Genomic DNA, 6210 nt, shown 5'->3' on the forward strand with positions numbered 1-6210 from the left:
CTGGCCTGTCGAGAAGCTCATTAACTCTTTGTGAGGGCTGGCGAGATGGCTCAGAGGTCAAGAGCACTGGCTGCTTTTCCAAAGGTCCAGAGTTCAGTTCCCAGCAACGACAAAGTGGCTCATTACTATCTATAATGAGATCTGGTGCCCTCTTCTGGCCTGCAGTATATACGCAGGCAGAACACTATACAAAAATAAATAACTGTGGCTCCACAGAGAAAGAAAAGGGATAAAGAGAAAGTCGGACTGACATCTACACATTCATTGTTCTCCCAGCCTTTTTATAGCTTCTTAGACAAGAGATCTTTATAAAATTACCTCGGAGATAAAATATTAAACAAAGGTGAGTCCCAGAAGATGTCAATCGTAAGTTCAAAGTAGTGTTTCACTCTATAAGCTCCTAAGTTCAAGGCAACAGTTTCACACGCCCTTGTTTTTCCATAGTGCACACTTGTGGCCTCATCCTTGGACCTGACCTAGAATAATTCATTTGTTTTAAGCCTAGTTTTCTTCCTAGTGCAATTTACATGCCATAACAAAGAACTCTATTTACATCCTGGAGAGATGGCTTAGTGGTTAAGAGCACTGACTGCTCTTCCAAAGGTCCTGAGTTCAAATCCCAGCAACCACATGGTAGCTCACAACTATCCGTAATGAGATCTGATGCCCTATTCTGGTGTTTCTGAAGTCCTCTACAGTGTACTTACATATAATAAGAAATAAATCTTTGGGCCAGAGCAAGCAGGGTCAGAGCAAGTAGAGGTCCTGAGTTCAATTCCCAGCAACCACATGATGGCTCACAGCTACAGTGTACTCACATACATAAAATAAATCTTTTTTTAAAACTCTATTTGCAGCTTTTTATTTTACCAGGAGCTTAAAATTACTTGAATCAATTCAGGAGTTCTATAAAATCATTATCGGGAATTATGAAATCATCAATTCAGCTAAACAGCATTATTACGTGAAAGTACACCTTCATAATGATCTGCAGAAAGTTTGCTCAATCGAGTGGGCTGATGCCCAGAATTCCTCAGCCTATGAGATAGTGGCAGGAAACACACAGCAGCTGTCCTGGGGTGAAATCTCTGGGGTCCATGTCTCTCAAAGCACACCCATTGTTGCCATGTAAAATGGTGGGCCCTCTCCAGAAAACTCACTTGCTTACCATAACTTTTCCTACATGGCTTGTGCCAATAAATTTTGCAGGGAAATGAATGGAACATGGAACTCAAATTGATCCTACTAAATGAAATAACACAGACCCAGAAAGAGAAATGCCACAGGTTTTCTCAAATTTGAGACTCCTAGCTCCAAATCTTTAGATTTAGGTCCATAACCTGACCTTCAGAAACCAGGAAAGTTAAAAAAGAACCACAACGGGGAGTACCAGAGAAGCAAGTGACAGGGGCCAAGTGATATGAAGAAAGAAATTGGGGATGGAGGTGGCTTTAACTTCAGAATGGAAGGAAATGTTGATACAGAATGGGAGGGAGGAAAGAGGAATGAATAACACTAAGGGTGTTTGAAAAGCCACAGTGAATCATATTGTTTTATGTTTAGTTTTAATTATATATAATACAGATAAACATGCACATTGTCTCAATGAAGTTATGGCAGTCGGGGAATTAATGTGCCCTCCAAGACCCCACAGCTGTACTATCTGGCAGAAGTCGCAGTGCAGGCATGAGAAACCCTTTTTCAAGATTCCCCCAAAACAATACAGACTATTGCTGTTGCCCTTAGTTACCAGAGGTTAAAGGTGCTGAAGACACCATGTGGCTCAGACACAGGATTTAGAGATTTCGGCTGGATCTGACCTAAAACCCCCCTTTCTGAGGCCTGGCTTTCATAGTTCCAGAGGTGCTGTGCTGCAGGCTGCCGACAGAGGGAAGGAATCAATAGGACGTCCATGGAGCACTGTGCCCAGACATCCCTGGAGGTGCAAAGTAGTGCTTATGTCTTAGCAGTAACAAACAGCTAATTGGGTTGTAGGCCTGCTCAGCAAGCGGGAAATCGCACCTAGTACTATAAACCTAGCCAACTACAGGTGGCTGGTGAGGTCACGGATCTTAGGAGAACCTATTTGGTTTTTTTGTTTTTTGGTTTTTGTTTTTTGTTTTTTGTTTTTTGTTTTGTTTTGTTTTTTCGAGACAGGGGTTCTCTGTATAGCCCTGGCTGTCCTGGAACTCACTTTGTAGACCAGGCTGGCCTCGAACTCACGCGCACCACCACGCCTGGCAAGTGTAGCTTTGCTCCTCATCAAAGAAGCAGATTCTCCCTGTGTGGTAGACAGAGGCCATTATAGAAAGCCATGACTGTTGAAAATGCAGAGAGCAACTGACCCTGGGGTCCCCAGACTCAGTGGATATATCTAAAACACGACCCCCATGTCTTAGTTAGGGTTTTTACTGCTGTGAGCAGACACCATGACTATAGCCACTCTTATAAAGGAAAACATTTAATTGGAGCTGTGTCAGAGATTTAGTCCATCATCATGGTGGGAAGCATGGCCAAATGCAGGCAGACATGGTGCTGGAGGAGCTGAGAGTTCTACATCAGAATCCACAGGCAACCGCAGGAGACTGTGAGCCATAGTGGGTGTAGTTTGAGCATATGAGAACCTCAAAGCCTGCCCCCACAGTGACACACTTTCTCCAACAAGGCTACACTTACTTCAACAAGGACACACCTCGTAGTAGTGCAACTCCTTATGGGCCAATCATTCTAACACATGAGTCTATGAGGGCCATTCCTACTAAAACCACCACACCCCACATCGACAAAGAGGGGATGAAAATGTTGTAGGAGTCAGAGGGACAGGGAGTCTGTTGTGTAGTTGTGTAATCTGGGTAATGACAAGGAAGCTACACCTGTAATATCTCAATAATATGGCTGACTAAGACCTGAATAATGAGATCACCAAAAGACATGCTAATGTGGAAGAAGGAAATCTCACAAAGCCCTGCCTTTAGACAAAGAACCACAGGCAACTAAAAACTGCAGAGAGAGCTGGGCGGTGGTGGCACACACCTTTAATCCCAGCGCTTGGGAGGCAGAGGCAGGCGGATTTCTGGGTTTGAGTCCAGCCTGGTCTACAAAGTGAGTTCCAGGACAGCCAGGGCTACACAGAGAAACCTGTCTTGAAAAAAACAAAAAACAAAACCAACAACAAAAAAACTGCAGATAGGGGGAAGAATTGGTCTTCCCCAGGAATGAGCCCCCTAATTGATTATCCACTACTAAATGGTTAGCCCTGAAATCCTATGTATAAACAACAGTAAACAGTCTCAGCTGGGTTTTTTTTTTTAAACACAAAACCTCTCTCTCTCTCTCTCTCTCTCTCTCTCTCTCGATTTATTTACTTACATATTTGAGTATACTATTACTCTCTTCAGACACACCAGAAGAGGGCATATGATCCCATTACAGATGGTGGGGAGCCACCACGTGGTTGCTGGGATTTGAACTCCGGACCTCTAGAAGAACAGCCAGTGCTCTTAACCTCTGAGCCATCTCCAGCCCTCAGCTGTTTCTTCTTCAGAAAATACCACCACAACAGGAGGGGCCAGGACCAGGAGGCTGCAGCTTCCACTGAGGCTCAGCAGCTGTTTTAGGGGCTGCTGTAGAGGGTGAAGATGTGGCTGTGGAGATAAAGCCGAAAACAAGAAGTAGATCCCTGTCACCAAGCTGGGCCACCTGGACATGATCAATTCCCTGGAGATCAACCTGTTCTCCCTGTCCATTAAGGAATCCAAGATTATTGGCTTTTTCCTGGGGGCATCCCTAAAGAAAGAGGTCCTAAAGATCCTGCCAGTGCAGAAGCAGACTTGGAGCTGGACAGCAGACCAGGCTCAAGGATTTTGTCACTATTGGGGACTACAATGGTCACACTGGTCTTGGTGTTAAGTGCTCCAAGCAGGTAGTCACTGTCATTCGAGGGGCCATCGTCTGGGCCAGGCTTTCCATCGTCCCTGTGCAGACAGGCTACTGGGGGAACAAGATTGGCAAGCCCCACACAGTTCCCTGCTAAATGACAGGCCGCTGTGGTTCTGTGCTGATGTGCCTTATCCCTGCCCCCCAGAGGCACTGGCATTATCTCTGCTCCTGTGCCCAAGAAGCTACTGATGATGGCTGGCATTGATGACAGCTGCACATCAGCCAGGAGTTACACTGCCACCATGGGCAACTTTGCCAAGGTCACCTTTGATGCCACCTCCAAGACCTGCAACTACCTGACCCCTGACCTCTGGAAAGAGACTGTGTTCGCCAAGTCTCCTTACCAGGAATCCACTGTTTATCTTGTGAAAATCCACACTAGCCTGCTCAGAGGAATAAAGCTCCAGCTGTGGCTACCAGATAAGGGTTTTTATACATGAAAAATACAGTGAATCAAGTCTGGTTTGTTTTTTTTTAAATGGTTGGGTTATGGTGAAACAGCCTTGAATCCCAGTACTCCAGAAGCAGAGGAGTTCGAGACCAGCATGGTCTACAGAGCAAGTTCCAGGACAGCCTGGGCTACACAGAGAAACCCTGCCTTACACCCCTGCCTCCCCCCAATACATGACTCAGCTGTTGATAATAATTTAAGGAAAAGAGACAATGAATGTGAGAAGTGATAGAGGCCATGCAAGGCACTAGAAGGGGGAGAGATCAGATGGAAAATGAGGTAATATTTTATATTTTACACTGTTTTTAGATTTTACTTTATGTCTATACATGTTTTAGCTGCATACATGTATGTGTGCCACATATGAGCCTGTTGGATTCCCTGAATCTGTGGTTATTACTGATTATGAGCTGCCATATGGATGCTGGGAATCAAATCTGGGTCCTCTGCAAGAACAAATGCTCTTAACGTTGAGCCTTCCCTCCAACCCCTATACTTCAATAATCTAAAAAAGGGGAAAAAAGAGGTGGACAACACCTGAAGAACACCGAGGCTGACTACACACACACACACAAGCTGGGTGTGGTGGCACAGGCCTATAATTCCAAGTAGTCATAAGGCTGAAACAGGGAAGTCATAAGTTCATGGCCAACCTGGGCTATGTAACCAAAAAGAAAGGGAAAACAGGTACACACACACACACACACACACACACGTAACCAAAAAGAAAGGGAAAACAGGTACACACACACACACACACACACACAGAGAGAGAGACAGAGACAGAGAGAGAGACAGAGACAGAGACAGCGAGCACATCCTGAATCCGTGGTAGAGTGCCCCCAGGGCAGGCTCCGGGATTGAGCTTCTGTATCACACGCTTGAGGCCGAGGGGACAAGCTCAGTAGAGGGTGCAAACACAAACTAGACCATTCTGTCAACTTTTCCTGTTGACATTCTGTTGACAGATGTTGGCAGATGTTGCAGGTTAAGAAGTCCTTAAAGGGGCTGGTGAGATGGCTCAGTGGGTAAGAGCACCCGACTGCTCTTCCAAAGGTCCGGAGTTCAAATCCCAGCAACCACATGGTGGCTCATAACCATCTGTAACAAGATCTAATGCCCTCTTCTGGAGTGTCTGAAGACAGCTACAGTGTACTTACATATAATAAATCTTTAAAAAAAAAAAAAGAAGTCCTTAAAGGTAGTTCCTGATGACAGGGAGCAGGGCAGGGCCAAAATGTGTCAGTGTTAATAAGCCATCAACAGGGAACACTGAGGCCTGAACTGAGTCCTCTCTGAGAACAGTGCATGCTTTAACCACTGAGCCACCTCTCCAGCTCCGAGTCTGAGCTTTTTGAGGGAGAATCCCCACGTGAAGTGCAGGTCATCCTTGAACTTGCAGTCCTCCAGCCTCAGCCTCTTACATCGCTCTCAGAGGGCAGGGGTGAGGCACTCTCTGGCTTCCTGCTTTCGATGAAGGTTGCTAGGTTGGGAATTCCTCATCTGCCTCACCTGGCTTCCAGTAACCAGGCCATCTGCAGACAATAGATCCAGTCCCAAAAGGAGACTGGTTGCTTTTCAAACCTCCCACTGTGCTGCAGCCCTGTCAGGGCCTGTCTGAAGAGACAGCTTCCAACTGTGTCCTCGCACACCTAACACAGTGGCTGATTCATTGTAGATGATGGCAGGGTGCACCCATTATGACTTGAATGTTTGATTCTAAGTGGCTGGCCGAGATGAAGGCTCACTGACTCCTCTACCCTGAGCTTTGGGAGAACTCCCAGTCATTTGGATGGCTACGATCTGACTTCCATAGGACA

General features: G+C 45.9%; 1 pseudogene; it reads left to right on the top strand.

Moving 5' to 3' along the window:
• Window positions 1-3471: 3471 nt before the first annotated feature.
• LOC110337775 lies at window positions 3472-5103 on the top strand (annotated as a pseudogene).
• Window positions 5104-6210: the final 1107 nt, after the last annotated feature.

The sequence above is a fragment of the Mus pahari genome, chromosome 20 (assembly GCF_900095145.1).
Source record: "Mus pahari chromosome 20, PAHARI_EIJ_v1.1, whole genome shotgun sequence".
Taxonomy (NCBI): Eukaryota; Metazoa; Chordata; class Mammalia; order Rodentia; family Muridae; genus Mus; species Mus pahari.